General features: G+C 51.2%; 3 long non-coding RNA genes across 3 annotated transcripts; 2 read left to right on the top strand and 1 right to left on the bottom strand.

Moving 5' to 3' along the window:
* Positions 1–785: 785 nt before the first annotated feature.
* On the bottom strand, positions 786–3,546 carry LOC135320882 (uncharacterized). Its single transcript, XR_010380226.1, has 2 exons — positions 3,233–3,546; positions 786–1,842 (listed from the first exon to the last, which is right to left on the bottom strand). It is a non-coding gene; the product is annotated as an uncharacterized LOC135320882 (long non-coding RNA).
* Positions 3,547–3,695: 149 nt separating this feature from the next.
* Positions 3,696–13,864, top strand: LOC135320884 (uncharacterized). Its single transcript, XR_010380229.1, has 7 exons — positions 3,696–3,811; positions 7,173–7,382; positions 7,942–8,855; positions 9,478–9,611; positions 12,153–12,239; positions 12,587–12,737; positions 13,789–13,864. It is a non-coding gene; the product is annotated as an uncharacterized LOC135320884 (long non-coding RNA).
* Positions 13,865–15,390: 1,526 nt separating this feature from the next.
* Positions 15,391–17,342, top strand: LOC135320881 (uncharacterized). Its single transcript, XR_010380224.1, has 3 exons — positions 15,391–15,753; positions 16,112–16,238; positions 16,640–17,342. It is a non-coding gene; the product is annotated as an uncharacterized LOC135320881 (long non-coding RNA).
* Positions 17,343–17,397: the final 55 nt, after the last annotated feature.

The raw sequence follows: 17,397 nt of genomic DNA, 5'->3' as shown, positions 1-17,397 counted from the left end.
AAATAAAATACAAAATAAACAAATGGGACCTAATTACACTTATCAGCTTTTTCACAGCAACAGAAACCATAAGCAAAACAAAAAGACAACCTATGGAATGGGAGAAAATTTTTGCAAAAGATGAGACTGAACATGGCTTAAATTCTAGACTATATAAATAGTTCATACAACTTAATAAGAAAAAAAAATAAACAACCCAATCCAAAAATGGGCAGAACAACTAAACAAGCAATTCTCCAATGAAGATATACAAATGGCCAATAGGAATATGAAAAAAAGGTTCAATATTGCTAATTATCAGAGAAATGCAAATCAAAACTACAATAAGTTATCATCTCACACTAGTCAGAATGGCCACCATTCAAACATCCACAAACCACAAATGCTGGAGAGGCTGTGGAGAAAAGGGAACCCTCCTACATTGTTGGTGGGAATGTAGTTTGGTGCAGCCACTGTGGAAAAGAGTATGGTGAGTCCTCAAAAGACTAAAAAAAGACTTATCATTTGATCCAGCAATCCCATTCCTGGGCATATATCCAGAGGGAGCCTTAATTCCAAAATATACCTGCACCCCAATGTTCACAGCAGCATTGCTTACAATGGCCAAGACATAGAAACAAACTAAACACCCACAGACAGATGATTGGATAAAGATGTAGAATTTAGATATAGAAGAATATTACTCAGTCATAACAAAGAAGGAAATAATGCCATTTACATCAACATGGATGGACCTGGAGATTATCACACTAAAGTGAAATAACTCAGACAGAGAAAGACAAGTATCATATGATATCACTTGTATGTGGAATTTTTAAAAATGATACAAATGAACTTATTTACAAAACAAAAACACACTCACAGACTTAGAAAACTAACAGGAGTTTGGGATTAACAATTACAAACTACTATATGTAAAATAGACAAACAACAAAGATTCACTGCAGAACACAGGGGAAAATATTCAGTATCTTGCAACCTTTAATGGAAAAGAACCTGAAAAAGAATAGACTATGTATATGTACAACTGAATCACTATGCTGTATACCTGAAACTAACAAAACAGCTGTATATCTGAAACTAACAAAACATTGTAAATCAACCACATTTCAATTAAAGAAAAAGATAAGTTCTAAATACCTTTATTCAAAGAAAATCTTCAACTCTTACCTCTTACGGAAAGTAAAATGGGAAGCTTGAGCAGGACCAAATTATACTGAATGAGAGGTTACATACCGTCTCCAGCACGTGGCCCATGCTACACACACATCGTGTTTTCCTTCAGGTAAGAATGGCCCTTACTGCCCAGGGAGCGAGTCCTCCTTAGACAAGGCCTGTGTGGCAGTGGCCTTCTTGTCACCGCTCCATCTCACCAGGAGGCCAGGATTTTCAGAGCGGAGGGAACACATATCTCATACACTTCAGATCTATTTCCTGAGAAAAACTATGGAAAGACCAAATTCACCTGCAGTGCGGGAAACATGAGCAGGACCCCTTAGCAGACCGACAAGCCCGAAGCAAGATGGCCTGATGTTCACATCAGAACCAGAACAACAACCGTCTGGCCCCAGTTAAACGATCACCATCTCCCCTGCAATGAACGGTTGGTACTCAGTGTCAGGGATGTTTCTGTTGAGACTTGAGAGATCAAAAAAGTCAGACCAGGGAATCCGGACCTGGTGGATGTCCAGGCTCTGCCAATGGTAGAGGCGGCCCCAAGGGGGTATCACCAGCACCGATTCCTCCATTTTCAGCAGGGTCTTCAGGAGGAAGGCGATGTGGATACAGACGCTCCTATGGAGGCTGAAGCCCTCTGGAGGGTTGACGTCACACAGAAGGTACCTGGCAGGGAGCAAAGGAGAGCGGGTCTTCAGGGCCAAGCCTCTGCACAGGAATCCCGGCTTAGATAGAACAGATACAACGGGAATCCCTGCACAGCCCATGGCCTACAATCCAGACACATTCAGCAGCTTCTGGTTTGTATAGTGGAGGCACTGCCCACCCGTCTCCATGTGTCCAATTACTTCGAGTCCGGGAGCACATGCAGAAGACATCTTGGCATCTGTCTAACAACGCTAAGTACCTGACTAGTACCTGAGCACACGTTCTCCAGGGGCTCTCAAGCTTCTTGGCCTACAGACCCCTGTACACTCTTAATTACTGAGGATTCCAAAAGGCTGCTGTTTATGTGGGTTAAATCTATCAATAGTTCCTGTGTTAGAACTTAAATAAGAACTTTAAAAAATGCTTATGATTTCACTTAAAAATAATAACAACCTACTACATGTTACCATTAATACTCTTAAGCAAAAAATAAGTATATTTTTCTAAACAAAAATCATTAATGAGAAGAAGAGCAGTGATTTTAATTTCTGCAAAACTCTTTTGGACTGGTGAGTTCTGAATTCTATCTGCCTCTAAATTCCCTGTTTTGTGATATCACAGACCAGGTTTTCCCTGGAAATCCCCACAGGAAACTCGGGAGTGCAAGAGTGTGCAAAAGGCAGGTGACATACCGGCGTTTCTATCAAAATAGTCTTGCATCTCAGGGGCCTCAGACACACTTTGATAACTGCTGCCCTACCCTAGGCGAGACTCTCCTACACAAGAGCCAGGCAAGGGTCCTGGCTTCTTTAATGAGTTATCGCAGCCACACTCCTCCCTTCTCTGTGTTAATGTTCCCACAACCTCCATTACCGCAGATGAAGATGTAATCCTCAACTGGGGACTCTAATCCCAGAAGACTGCCAACTTTGAGAGGGAAGGCCCATCTACCATCCCTACACCCCGCACAGTCTATTTTGAGTCAAGCCCTAGATAACTGCTAATCGGCAATGACCCTTGTCTTATTCCTGAGTTTTACCGAAGGAGCCAACATCTGGATGGAACTGAAATTTCCCTGCAGATAAACAAGGCTGATAAACCACCCCATTCCAACATCTGATTCTGGGGCTCTTCAAAACCCGGATAAGGCCCCGCTTCATAAAAGTCAGGTCCTCCGCCTGCCCTTCCCGGGGGTTCTGGGAGGCCGCGGCCAAGCAGGGCTACCCGGACTCGCGGTCCCAGCCCCAGTGCCAGAGGGGGAGGAAAGCCCGTGGCTGTGCCCCAGCCCTGTCCTCCCCGCCCCAACCCGCTCCCTGGCACCACAGCGCCTCCCCGGCAGCCACACCAACCCGGATCCCACCCCGGTCCATGTCCACTGGCCCCGCCAACGGCGCGGCCGTACGTTTACCGTCTGTGGGACGCCGCCCCAGACAGGATGTCGGCCTCCGACTGACCAGGCAAGAACTAGTCGCCCAGGCGAGCAAGCCGCCAGCCCCAGCAGCAAGCACCGCCATGGTCCCGGGTAGCTGCACACTTCCGGAGCCCGCTGCCCGCCCCAGAAGCTCACACCGGCCAGCGCAGAGCGCGGCGCATGTAGCCATGGCAACGCCGCGGGGCCCTCCTCTAGCGCTTGCGTCTGTGTCCTCCCGAGGCTAGACGTGAGAGGGCAGAAATTGCGGAGCCAATGGGAGCCAGGGCTCGGCCAGGACGGGGGCTGGGGGGAGGCTTATGGGGCAGCTGGGCGGGGCCGGGGCGGGCGGTGCCGAGCAGACGTCCTCACCTGCAGCTGGCGCCGGCCGGATGCTGGGGCGGTGCTGCCACCAGTGGGCGGGGCTGCGGGGCGGTGGGGCAGCGGGGCGGGGGCACCCTCACCTGTCCGTGTGTGTGGCTCAGCCTGGGCTCCGCGGCCTCCCCTTGCACCGGACGTGGACCCAGGCTGCCGTTGGGCAAGATAGAGGACTGAGCCAAGGCACAAACGGCTGGCCAGGTAGGGCACCTGAAGTGCAGATCCTCCAGGCCCGCTGCCGGCCTTGAATTCACGCTGCTGGGCAGTTTCCAAGGAGACGGGATCTGTCCTAAGAGGGGAGATAGGGCAGGGGTGCCAGATGCCGGGTTAGGTGCAGTCTTACAGGCTAGCCACGGTGAGAGTGTTCAGAAAAGCCCCTGTGTTGGCGGGGCTAGGAATTTGGGGTATGGGGTGGGGATTGTGTGTGCCATGCTCTGTGGTCTCCCCAAGAACTCTCACCCCCAAGCAAGGGACCCTGCTCCCTCCACCATTCACTGCACCCCCTGCCTTCCCCAGCACCACTACCCCTGCCCCCGGAGTGTCCCATGACCTCTCCCCACACCGGGCACCGTCCCTGTTACAGGTACTGAGGTCCTGGTGGTTCCAGCCCGAGGGTGGGGGCTGTATCTGACCAGTTAGGATGCCTGGAGCTTTGTATGAAACCTCAGAGCATAATGCAGACGTGCACAGAGGCCCCTCAAACAGGATTCCCTGCATGGCCCTCCCACCACGGACCCACAGCGCAGCTGCCACATCAGGCCAAGCCTGCTGGAAGACCGCTGGTCCCTCTCATCCTGTTCCTGATCAAGAGTGCACCGGCCACACTGCTGGGTATTTAGGGGGCCTTAGAAGAGCAGCTGGTATTTTCATGGGCAAATATTTGCTCTTTTGGGAAGATTTCAGTGCAAAGGGATGTAGGATATGCTTTTTCTGTTGCCCTGAAACTGGTGACTAGGATGCAAACTTAAGTCAAAACAGGTTTTAGAGAGAGCTGCAAAATATCTAACCCAAAGATCACTGTTCCCCAGCAAAGGCAACACCACCTGGCCGGTGGGGTCCTGGTCCCTCATTCTGGAGGTTGGGGTTTGCACCCTCCAGCTGGGACAGAGCCCGAAACAGCTCTGAACACGCTCCAACAGGCTTTCCCAGCAAAAACGGCCTTTATTTTGAATCTGGGTGAAGGAACCAGCTGAGACATCTGAGTAAATCTTCCTGGGTGTAACCAGGCCTTTTATGCTGAATGAAAGAGCGGCTCTCCACATGCTAACTTCTTAGAACTGAATGTGTGTCAAAACCTTCATGCATGTAGCATGTTGGGAACAGCGTTTCATGGTGAGGGGAACTATAAAACTTACATGTGTATGGGGAAGCCCTCACTCCAACCGGCTTTTCCTGCGCACACTGCCTTTATTTCGAAATTGGCTGTTGCTGAGAAATCTTGGTAAGCTTTCCTAGGTGTAACCATGCCCATTATGCTGGACGAAAGAGCGGCTCTACACTTGTTCACATCTCAGAAATGAATGTGTGTTGAAGCCGTCATTCATGTAGCGTGTTGGGAACAGTTTCGTGGTGAGAAGAACTATGTAAATTACATGTCTATGATGAAGCAATTGCTCGAAATGGGTATTCCAGCGCATACTGCCTTTATTTCAAAACTGGCTTCTCAGAAGACCTGTGGTCTCCACTGCAGGTCTGTCTCCAAGCTCTGGGCCAGCATGGTGACTCTGCTCCCCCTGTCTATTCTGGGAGGTCTAGGGGTCCTCCATGGCCCTTCCACCATTGTTTCTTTTGGAAACACCCCACAGATGAAATGGGCCTGAGAACAGGAGAGCTGGATGCCAGCAGCCACTGCCCAGTTTGTGGCTCCTAGGAGGGGCATCTCCTCTCTGTGGGCTCTGATCTCCCCTACCCTCTCCCCTACCCCCACCCCTCTCCTCCTGCATTTCCCGATTGATCCCTGGATAATGGTCCATACCAGGAATGACCTGGGAGAGGTTTTATGAGTCCTTAAGGGAAAAAAAAAGAAATCTTTAAACAAATTACTGAAAGTAACTTCCAGCTTTCCCGGGAAAGCCCTCTTTCCAATGTTTAAGGCTAGTTGACAGGGTGTCAAATTGCCTAACCACTCACATCTGAGCAACTGCTAACTCTTTCCAGTTCCCCGCAGCATCCACCTCTGGCAGCTTGGCCACAAGAGGGCAAGAAAGCTCTTTCCCCATGCCAGCTCCAGCGTGGCTTTGGAGGCAGTGGAGGCTGAGAGAAAGGGCCCCGCCCTGAAGTTTGGGGGGCCTCCAGCCACAGCCAGAGGAGCAGGAGTTTTCAGAGTGCCCCAGGAGGGAAACCAGGCAAGGCTGCCTGGCCCAAGTCTTCCCTGCCCAGAGAGCCCCATGAACTGCTTTGGGCCCCACTCCCCATTTGGGCCCCCTGCAAAAAGGTACCACGGGATCCACACCTGAGAAGGCAGAAGGATGGCCCTTTGGCCTGGGGTCCCAGCAGGTGTGTCCTGTGATACCTGTGGCCACATATCTTCCTTGTCTCTCCAGGTCAGTGAAGGGTCTGTGCTGGGCACCTTGGTGCTCAGGAACATGGGAACAACTCTAAACTCAGAAGGACAGAGAGACTCTGCCTGGAAGCAAGGATTCCAGGGAGACGCCTTGCCCAGAACTGGGGGACTGTGTGCTGAGTAGACTCCTGGAGGCAATGTGGGGCTGTGGGGTCCTCATCAGAGAAGGGAGCAGGTGTGCTTTCCGGGGGTGGAGCCCTGCTTTGTCCAGTCATGTCCTTGTGTAAGACTCATTTACAAACACCTTCCAGTCCACCTAGGGGTGGCCTCAGAGTTGGGGGTAGAGGAGGAGAGTGAAGGGTGCAGACTTAGGGCCCCCTGACCCACCCAGGGAGCCAAGGGTCAGTGGGAACATCGTGGGAGTCTAGTGCAGGGGTGGAGGACGAGAACTAAGAACATGCCAAGTCATGCAATAAAGTGACCTGTGATCACGAGACACAGGTGGCTGTACACCAAAGGAGGGAGATAGAAATTTAGACCCAAGCTCTGAGAACCTTGAGAGGGGCTGGAGGGTCCCAGGAGCCCTGAGGAACAGCTCTTCTAGGGGCACAGATATCCCAATAAACACATTTCTCATGGATGCTTTTTGGGGTGCAGAGTGAGTTACCAGGATCCTAAAACTAGTATGGAATCCCACCCCCTTGTTCATCACGATTCCTGGCAATAAATTGCTGTCATTTGTTCCTGGACATGCACAGGGGAGGTGACTGCTGTGGTGGTCACTGCAGGACTAGAATCTTCTGGTGTGGGCTCTGTGACCACAGAAACCCAGGGGGATTTCTTAACGGGAGCACCTGGAGTCCATGCCTTCAAGGACCACCCTCATGGGATGGCCAATGATCCCGTGGTACCCAGGTCACCAAGTGACGAATTTGTGAGGTTGCCTGGGGTAACCTGGGGACATGTAGGTTTCTGTGGTCAGCACGTGGGCCCAGCACTGCGGGATGGTCTGCACAAAGAGGGGCCTGCCCTCCTGATGATGGCTTCTAACACCTGCAGGGAAACTGCTCCCTGGGCGCCTGGAGGTCCATATTGAGAGCGTCCTGCCAGCCATGAGAGATCACCTTCCCCTGATGCAGAGGCAGACCTCTCCCCCTTGAGGCCCAGTGGACACCTGGCTCAGGTCCCAACTGTGTGCCCTGGACACACAGAGCCCCAGATCTCTGGCACAGACTGGGGTGTGGTTGTGTCGGGGCAGAAAAGGCCCAGGTAAGGGGCTCATTCAGGGACAGAGGCCACTCTGCAGGGATACTGGACCTGGCAGCAATACACTGCTTCAGAACTTACCTGGGCTGGGTTTCCAAGCTGTGGGATGGAAGGGCCTCTCCTTCCTGCGGTGCAGTGGGGGGAACTAGATCCATCGTCAATATCAGCCCTGAAAATGGAGGCTGCACTACATCCATTCCTGGAAAGAAAAATCAGGCCCCTCCAGTCCAGGTGACTCAGAAAGTCATTCAGCAATGTTCGGGGCCCCCAGTTTAGGCTTTGAATTAGAGCTGAGCGGCTCAGGAGGCCAGATCCCTGTCCGTGGCTCCAGGAGTAGGCTTTCTGCTTGGGGACAGGATCCTCACAAACACCTGTGTCTTTGTGGGACTTTCCCCTCTGACCAGCTGGGAGGCAGGGTGCAGTTGTGGGAAATGGTGTTTCCATGAGCAGAGGGCCACCAAGTGGTGGGGGCACAGGAGACTGTGAGAATGAGTCCCGCAAAATTTCTGGAATCAAAAAACTGGCAAATGTGAAAAAGTGCATAATTTGTTTTATCGAACAGGCTGCTTATGTACGTTTGGAGGGCCAGGTTCAAAGACTCTGCATCCATCCAGGACAATAGCATCAAGAGAAGAACAGACAGAGCAGAAGGAGATCTGGGGTTTCCCCCAGGAATGAGGTGGAACAGGGATTTCTGCAGATTTGCAAGGCGTCCCCTACCACTGAGCATGGGGTTACAACCCCACGTGACTACCGTCGTGTTTGGCTTGGGCTCTGGATCTGGCCTGCTCATTTATTCTTCCAGCTGAGTTCCAGAAACTCAGAGGGTGGACTTTGAGGGGCTGCGTTTGGAACCTAGTGAGGAGCTGGATGGTCCTTTATATTGAGTCCCTTCAGCCTAATCACCGTAGCTGAATCCCAACACCCCCCAGGCACCCAGGGTGGCTGTGGAGGGAGAGAAAGCCTGGCAGGCGACCTAGGGGTCCCACTGCTCTGTCCCTCCCTTGTCTTCATTCCCTTTCACCCCAGAAGGTGTGATTGTCTCGTGTCATGGTGGCCGCCGTAGTGTCCCTCCCAGCAATCTCTCTTCTCCATCAGGTGGGGTTCCCAACCCCACTCAGCCTTCTCTCTGCATGGATGCTGAAGGACCAGGACCACCTGAATTTCTGAGCTTGAGCAGTAAGGTGGAAAAAAAGAAACCAATGGAAACAAAGAAACAAGTTATTGTGGCAAAACTGCCCACCACAGAGAAGCTGCCCTGAGTGGAAGGGAGGGTGTGGGCATGCCCATTTGTTTCCTGTCTCCCAGTGCTCTTAGCTTTCTTATTGCAGACCTGCATGGTTACAACAAAATGATCTGCAAAACTGAAAATATTTACTCTCTCGCTTTTACAGAAAAGGCTGGTCAGCCTCTGGTCCGGTACCAGGCAAGTGATTGGAGTCCCTTTCCAGTTTGGAAACATCTGGGCAGGCCCAGGTTTGCAAAAGTCTTTAAGAGTAGTTACGGAGTTTTGCTTCTAAAATTCTTTACGGCTGTATATACTTCTGAGATGCGGTTGTGCTGTGTAATTCTGAGCCGGGATTTTCTCAAACTGTTTCTCACTTCTTATACCAGACATTCCTAAATTCCAAGGGGAACTGTATATTAAGGAAGCCATGGAATTTAGGAAAAGGATACAGATCTCATTTCCTTTTAAGCATCAGTGTACCTCCATCATGGCAGTATTGGTTATGAGTTATTGATAGGGGAATTAAATAGTAACCAGATTAATAGAAAATAGGGGATTTTAGGTACACAGGTTCATCTTTTCAACATTTTTTGTAATATTTGCAGTTTAAGATGGCCATTCCTGAGAAACAGGTAGCCTCTTAGAATGAAATAGCATTTCCTCTGAACCATACTTAATTTTTATTTCGTAGACAGCAGGAAGGGTAATCACACATCACACATTTGGGGACGTCAAAGAGAAAATGTAACTTTCTGGGAGCGCACTCCCCCATCTCCCCCTGCTCTTTTCACTGTCCCATTCTCCCTGGAAGGCTCTTTCTTATCTTCTTCTCATGGCTCCAGTAACTCTTTCTTCCTCCTCATCCCTCAGCTGATAAGGTTACTTTTCTACTTTGAACAAGCAAACAAGCCAACAGAAGAGAAGTTTCACAAGCAACTCCCAGCACATCCGCTCACCTAGTGTTGTCTGTGACCTCACTCTCGGTGCCCCACCTCTTATTACAGGTAACATCGAAAGCCAATTCCTCGAAAAGTCCCCAGGGCCCCATCCCTCCCATCTTCTCTGGGTTGTCACTCCCAAAACCATCCTCTCTTTCACTACCTCATCTATTTTGTTCTCCTGCTAGTTGGCTCCCATCAGTATATAAACGTCCATCTTCTTAAAAGAAACAAACAGCACTCCTTGACCCTAATTCACCCCCACCAATTGCCACCCTGTGTCTTTGCAGCAAATATTTAAGGAGTTGTTTAAACTCACTGTCTGCATCTTCTCTTGAGCCATCCCCTTTTACACCCACTCTGGCTCTTCCCCTGATCCCTCGCTCTATGGAAACTGCTCTGTCAAGGCCATCAGTGACCACACGTTGCTAAATATAGTGGTCAATTTTCAGTCCTCATCATGAGTAGACCCTCGGCAGCATTTGACCCAGCTCTTCCATCCCTCCTCCCCCGTGTTCCTGCTTCACTTAAACTCCAGCCCATCGCTCAGTCTGTTTTCTGCTTTTGGTCTACTGGCTGGTCCTTTGCCAATGTCTCCTCTTTTTCCCAAACATACACTGTGGGTGTGCCCCAGGGTTGGCTCCTGGGCCTCTCATCTCTCTCTCTGCTATTCCTTTGGTGGAAGCAACCCAGCCTTGGAAAGTGGCATGCCATCAATTTCTCGATTTCTCCAAAACTCCCTGATTTGCCCTTTCCATCTGGACCTTTATCCCTGAGACTCACATTCTTTTTCTTTCATTAATCTTGCTTTCACATTCATACATATGTTCTACTATGTAATTACTTTTCCAAATTTTGTATCAGTAAATATATATATCATGTAAAATGCTCAAATCTGTATTATTTCCACTAAGATGCTTATTCTAACTTAGAACCTTTCTGCATTTCTGTATTTATGTGGAAAAAGCGAATAGCATTTCTACAAGCCTCATAGTTAAACAGTGTGTTTGTTTGGGGCTATTATGTAACATGAAATAATGATACATTAACATAGTCCTTTTTCATTTATTTTTATGTAACACCAAGATGAGGTTTTTTCACTGAACACTGGTTTTATTGAAATTTTACCTACGTTATGGACAGTCAGTTTATGTGAAAGCCCTCATTTCTCCCCTTTCTGATATATTTTCCATTTGGCTATATATAACATATACCTTGGCATGAAACAAACTTCCCAAATCATTCACATAATACAATTAATACATTTAAATTATATTTTTTAAATGTTAAAAAGAAAAAGAAAACAGACTCCTCTACCTATTAGGCATTTCTGTGGCAATATGTAATACACACCTTAACCATGACATTGAAGAACTGAGCTGATACCAGCCCCTTTCCACCTGCTCAGCCCCACCTTGTCCCATCCCTTGTGGATGGAGAGGACATCCCTCCCATTGTCCAGGTCCAGATGTTGGAACAATGTTCTTTCTGTCTTTCTCTTACACACACAGACAGCAAATCCAGCTTGTTAGAAAATTCTGGGTATTCTGTCTTCATTAACCACCTGCTCCCTGCTCCCCGCCCTCCTAAGAGCCACCTTCAGCCCTTCCTGGACACCAATAGCCTCCTGTTTCCATCTTTGCTTTCCTACAATCTCTCATCCACACAGAGTCACAGGGAGCCTGCAAAACATACATTGATGGGGTGGGTTTAGTTCAGTGGTAGGGCGCATGCTTAGCATGCAAGAGATCCTGGGTTCAAAAATGATTATAAATCAATAAAAAATGTTAAAAAAAAAAAAGAGATCCTGGGTTCAATCCCCAGCACCTTCATTAAAATAAATAAATTACCTCCCACAAAAAAACACAAACACAAAAGCTTAAGTTGGACTATATCACCCCTCCCCTCAAAACTCACTAAACGGGTCATCATTTCATTAGGAGCCAAAGTCATCACAAAGGCCTCAGGACCCGGCGTGCTCTGCCTCTCTGCCCACACTCTCCCCCTCACTCAGGGGGCCTCTGACTCCGGCTCTTCCTTCTTCCTCCGGATCTATTCTGCTTCAAGTTCATTACTCCGTGAGATCTGCCAGGATTGCCTTATTCCCTCCTGCCTGCCTCCCACCCCACCGCCATCACCGGAGTTTGCTCATATCACTCTTTTTTTTTTTTTTAATTTTTCCAAGCTCTTACTACCCCCAACATGCTGCCTGTTTCCTCTACTAAAACTCTGAGCCCCCAGTGATGGGGAGTCATGTCTATTTTGTTGACTGATAAAGCCCGAGAACCTTGTGAATTGGTCTAGTTAGGAGATTCCCGTACGTAGTAGGAGCTTATACACATTTGCTGAATGACTGTAGATGCCCTGGTCCAATCCGATGGAGCACTTCTGTGTCCTGCTCAAAGAATAACTGTCCTTTCCACCTGAGAGGGGGTGACAACTTCCTTGGTGATCAAAGGCAACATCTTTTTGCTTTATGCTGTTAACCTTAGGCGGGGAGACTGGGGGATCTTCATATATATTTTTAAATTTGGTTCACTCTGCAGTTTGTCTTTGGTCTCTGTATAATTTTGAAAAACTCTTTATGAGTGATCATTCTTCCATCAGATTGAACAGGGTCCAGGGGGAAGGACCAAGCCTGTCCCATCGGCCATCCTATGTGTCATGTCCTGGGACCCAGTGGATGCTCAGCACGTAAGTGAACAGACTGGAGTGAGTGAAGAAATGGGAGCATCTCCTTATTGTGGTGGCTGCTCTCTGTCAGATGCCTTGAGATTTGAGGAAGGGTTTACAAGTGCGGAGAGGGGAGATCAGGTCCTCTGTGCTCTTCCTGAGTGCCCTGGCTTTACCCATTCCCCCAGCCCACTCTGGGCAGCCAAGTTGAGGAGCTGGGCCACCGGAGGTTGTGCTGATCAATAATCCACCTTCACCCCAAGTCCGGGGGGTAGGGACCCCTGGTTGTAGTCTCTGGAGTCAGGTCCTTGGAGGAATTCCTCACTGAACTATGTTTTGGACCTTTTATTTTTCTCTTTAACCTCCAGCTGAAGAAGATTGTCTTAGACACATGGAAGCTGAGGACGCCTACTGTCCCCTCGGAACCCAGGTGGGGCTGGGAGTCTGCTGTTTGTATAGCCGGTGGGCTCGTGTTGCTTTGGGCATCCCTGTGTCTGAATTCCTGCAGTACACTCGGTGGTAAGGAAGGGGTGCCTGGCAGGGAGGGAAGTGGGTCGGGAGACTGCACAGCTGGGGAGATGTTAACCTGGGGTGTGCAGGAGCCTGCTGATGCATGGCATCTCGGTTCAGGGAACTCTTCACGCTCAGAGGGGTTCCCACTCCCGCAGGGGCCATTTGATCAGGGTGCTGGGCTGTCAGGGGACCGCAGGGGTCCCAGTGAGGATTACAGTGCCTTCAGGCAATGGGAAATGAGGGGTCCAGCGGCACTTGAATTAACTGTGCACCCAAACCCAGCCCCCACCTCTTTCAGCCTTTATCCTTATCTGCAAAACTGGAATTTTATTAACCATCCCGCGGGGTCGTTGATGGGCTAGGACAGACTAGACAGTCAAGAGCTGGAATTCCTCTGTCCCCTGATTGTTTTCCTTCTTTCTGACTATTTGCTCTCACAAGCTCAGTCTCTCTGTCTCTCTCTCTTTCACTTCTAACTTTCTCTCATGCTCTGGTTTCATTTGACTTCCAACCACCGCCCCTCGCCAATCCCCAGATGAGTGAACTTGATTTCTGTGTGTCAGTTCCAAATTCCCAGGAAAGATGCTCTGTCTCCCTCTGGATCTGTTGTCCAACCCATCAGTTGTGGCCAGATGAGGGAGTCCCTCTGGGACCAGTGGAGGGTCTCCGCCCAGCCCCCCAGCCACCACTTTGGGAGCACATATCTCTCCAAGGAGGAGGTACTGGCTGTGACCTTGTGTCAGTCAGTATGAATTTATGTCTCCTCTTGCCCCTCCTTCATCCTCCTAAACAAAGATGAAAATTAAACACTCCCGGGATTTGTGTCATGGAACACGCAGGGTGGGGGCTAAGGGGGCTGGAATCTCTGCTGCATTTAAGGGACTACAGTGAATCCCCAATGAGAGCCTGCAAAGGGAACACCACCACCCCCACCTGGCACTTATGGTGCTGAGTCTGAGTGATGTTGAGCTAGGCTTCTGACCACAGCTCAGGGGTCTGGTCTGACCAGTTAGCCTTTGAAACCAACCAGCTTTGGATTCCTCAATCCCTCCCTGAGGTTTTACCTGAACCACCAGCTTCTGCATCTCTGAAGACAGATGATGAGGACCCTTCACGTAAGCCGTTCGCACAGCCCTGTGCAGGCCTTTGTGCTGCGCGTTCTGCCCGGCGAGATAACTGAGGTTGGTATTTTACTGATGTTAGAAATAGTCTGGTTTCCCTATGTACTGTTTCACTGAACAAGCAACAGAAGCCACCTCTCGCTGATAAAAGCAAAAAGGGACTTAATGAGAAGATGCTGGGAGGGTGTATGGATTGGCCAGGACCGGAGCCAACCCAGGAGCTGTAGGAGGTGTTAGGGAGCCCCAGGCACCAGGCCGGGCTGGGTGCTACCGGGCCCCCTTCCACCCCAGAAGGGACCCCTCTCCACCCGACCCTCCACCTCACTCACTGCAGGTTCATATCCCGGCAGGGCCAGGTCACACTGAAGCCACCAGCACACACCTCAATGGGGGAGTTGACACCGTCTCAGCTGAGGGCGTGCCCGGTGTGGGGAGAGGCCCAGTCAGAAGAAGGCGGTTCCCCTACTATTCCGAGTTAAGGTGCAAGTCAGTGCCCATCACTCAGGAGAGCCAGGCTGGACGGACCTCATTGCGGTGACTAGGCCGTCTGAGTTCACTTAATACTTTCTATGTTTGAAGGCCCTGGAGGGAGAAAAAGTGAAGTTTCTAGAACTTATTTTGTGTTTCCCATGTACCAGGTGCGGTAAGCAAGCCACTTCAGACAAGACCCAGAGCAACCACGTTAATAGGCCACGGAGCAAGTAGTGCAGTCAGGCCTCTGTGGACCCGAAACCCGTGTCCCCATCAGCTCAGTAGTTACCAGTGGAAACTGGGGGGATTTATGGGACTGTGTGCTCCTGTAGGGGCTGGGATGTGTGTGTTTAAATCCACATCTTCAGAAACTCGGCTAGAACCACAGAAACTTATTGCACGAAGGCAGAGGAGGGGAGGATTCCAGCCTTTGTTCCAGCTCGTGTGGAGCTCAGAAATTTCTCCTTCTGTCCTGAAAACAACACCAGAGCTGAGGGAGCTGCAATCCCACTGTACTTCTTAGATCCCAGAAAAATGAGGGGAAAATCTGCTCCCAACACAGAGAGGCAGCCAGGCAGGCTTGGCGAGTCACAGCTCCCAGGGCAGAACCCGCTTTTGTAACAACCCCCAGGGCAGGCAGATTTAACAGGTCCCTGAGGCCAGTGGAAATCTCAGCGTGGGGAAGTCCGAGTGTGACAACTCCAGGGGGCCAGTCAGAGGGGCCCCCTGCTCTTTTTCATGCATTTTACCTCCAGGACCGTGTCCTGTTCTCAGAATGAAGGCCTCAGAGGATAACTCCTCATGCTTCCTGCCTGGAAAGGAGAAAATAACTCTATTGAAATATACCCAAAACATTCTGTTTCATTTGGGGAAGTTGTTTTTTGTTTGTTTGTTTTTTTAATGAGAAATTATTTTACCAGAGCCTAACCAACCTGGGAGAAGGGAAATCCCTTCTGTCTCACCCAAATTGGGGTGGGGGGAAAGAGACACAGTTGTGGAGGTCACAGCTCAGGGCATAGGCTCAATGAGAACTAATCACAGGACTACAGATGCCCTGCTCTGTCCTGCTCCCCCAACACCTTACCTCCATGTCAGTAGGGCCCCTGTGTAATAACAGGAATAAAACTAAAAGAAGTAAATGTCTCAGGAGTGTCAAGGGAAAACCCAAAGACAGTGGGGAGATGAAAACAAGGACACACAGGCTGTTTTAGCCTCTCATACCAATAGCTGTAGCAAACTACACACAGCCCATCCCAGTAGATAAACAGAAAACCTCACAGAAGAAATTATTTATTTTGGTTCTCTTACCCAGTGCATTCCATGGTGCATCCTCGCCTAGAATTGAGTGGAAGCAAGTCCATCTCAGAAGGGACATAACTGAAGAGGGATGGCTTTCCAGACTCTGATGGGCAGCGAGAGCTGCAGCCTGGGTGAGAGCATGGTGAGGGGTGGGGTAGGGGGTGGGCTGCCTTCTTCCCCAAATAAGGAAACTTCCTGAGGCCAGCACAGGAGGGAGGGCCATGGGGTGGAAGCAGCCAGACTTCTTCCTGAGAACTGATGGGATGCCTCAAAGGGACCATTCAGGTACCAAAACTGGGCCGTGAGTGTGGGAGCCAGTCGGTCTGACTCAGAGCCCAGGACTGAGGTGGGCGTACAGCAGGCCAGTCTTACTTGGCTGGATCCATTTCACTTCTCCGAAGCCCTGTGTAAAACATGAAGCGTGGACGGCCTGTTGAGCACAGCTCTGCCCTCAAGACCTGTTTCAACTCCTCTCTTCCCGGAAAACAGCATCTCTGAGCCCGCCCTTGGTGACCTCAGAGAGATCACCCTAGTGGCCCAGGCTAGTGACCGGGAACATGTACCTTCCTGCAGCCAACCCCAGACGTCCACTGATGCATCATATACTGGCAAAGATGTGAGTTCCTGTGCATTGGTCTAACAGCAGAGACTCTGCCACAGGCCCAAGAGGTGGTGTGTGGGACATGCAGAGGTGCAGGAGTGTAGGCAGTGCAAAAGTGTAACTGGTGACAGGGGTGCAGGGGCTGTGGAGGGCGCAGGCAGTTCAGGGGATGCGGGGGTGCAGGGGTGCAGAAGTGCAGGCAGTGCAGAAGTGCAGATAGTGGCAGGGGTGCAGAGGTGCGGGGAGTGTAGGGATGCAGGGAGGTGCTCAGGCACGTGGCCAGGATTAGAAGGCAAGTGCACATCCTCGCAGTCAGCCTGACCCCGGGAGGCTAGTCCAATCGTTTGGGGCGGCGGAGGCGGCGGTGCGTGGGAGGCTGCCCGGGCAAGCCGGTCGATTTCTTCTCTTCCCTGCAGCCTGGCCTAGGGGGGCCTTGGCCGCTGGAGATTCGCCAGATGTTGGACTCCAGGTAAGCTTGCTCCTGGGAGGTGGGGCGGTTAGGTCAGGGGGCAGCGGCAGCGACAGGGGGGCGGAGCGCGGCTGCCTCTGGCGAACTGTTGGAATAGCTGCCTTCTCCCGGCTGCCGGGCCTGGGAGCGGCCTCTGCTGCCCCTGGTCACCGTACACGCCTGTCCCGCTCAGCTTGCTGAGTGGGGACGGTGCCATTAATGTGCGGGGCCCACGGGGTTAGGGGGGCTGCCGCGCGGAAGCCGGTCAGTTCGCTCAGCTCTCCCCCGCGGCGGAGCCAGTGGCAGCTTCTGCTGCCGTAGAGGCGGGACGCCGGTCTCCAGGTGAGCTTGCCCCTGGGAGGCGGCGGCGGCGGCTGCAGGGGGAGGGGGTCCGTTCCAGGGAGCTGCTCCATTTCTTCTGTCCCGCGCGGCCTGGCCTGAGGGCGACCTCTGCCGCCGGAGATTTGCCTGCGGTCCGACTCCAGGTGAGGTTGCACCTGGGAGATGGGTGCGGTGCAGTCAGGGGGCTGGTAAGGTGGTGGCTGCGGGGATAGGGAGGCTGCCCCGGGGGAGCTTGTGTATTAGCTCCCATGTCTGTGCCGCGTGGCCTGCAGGCGGCCTCTGCTGCGCCAGGTCCCCGGACACCCCTGTCCCACTTTGCCTGCTGGGGGCGGGAGGCAGGGTAGTCAGGGTACACGGGTGGCGGGGGTCGGGGGCCTGCAGCGG

Source organism: Camelus dromedarius, unplaced genomic scaffold (genome assembly GCF_036321535.1).
Source record: "Camelus dromedarius isolate mCamDro1 unplaced genomic scaffold, mCamDro1.pat HAP1_SCAFFOLD_31, whole genome shotgun sequence".
Classification (NCBI taxonomy): domain Eukaryota; kingdom Metazoa; phylum Chordata; class Mammalia; order Artiodactyla; family Camelidae; genus Camelus; species Camelus dromedarius.
The sequence above is the reverse complement of the archived record's forward strand: the minus strand, read 5'-3'. Positions and strand labels throughout refer to the sequence as shown.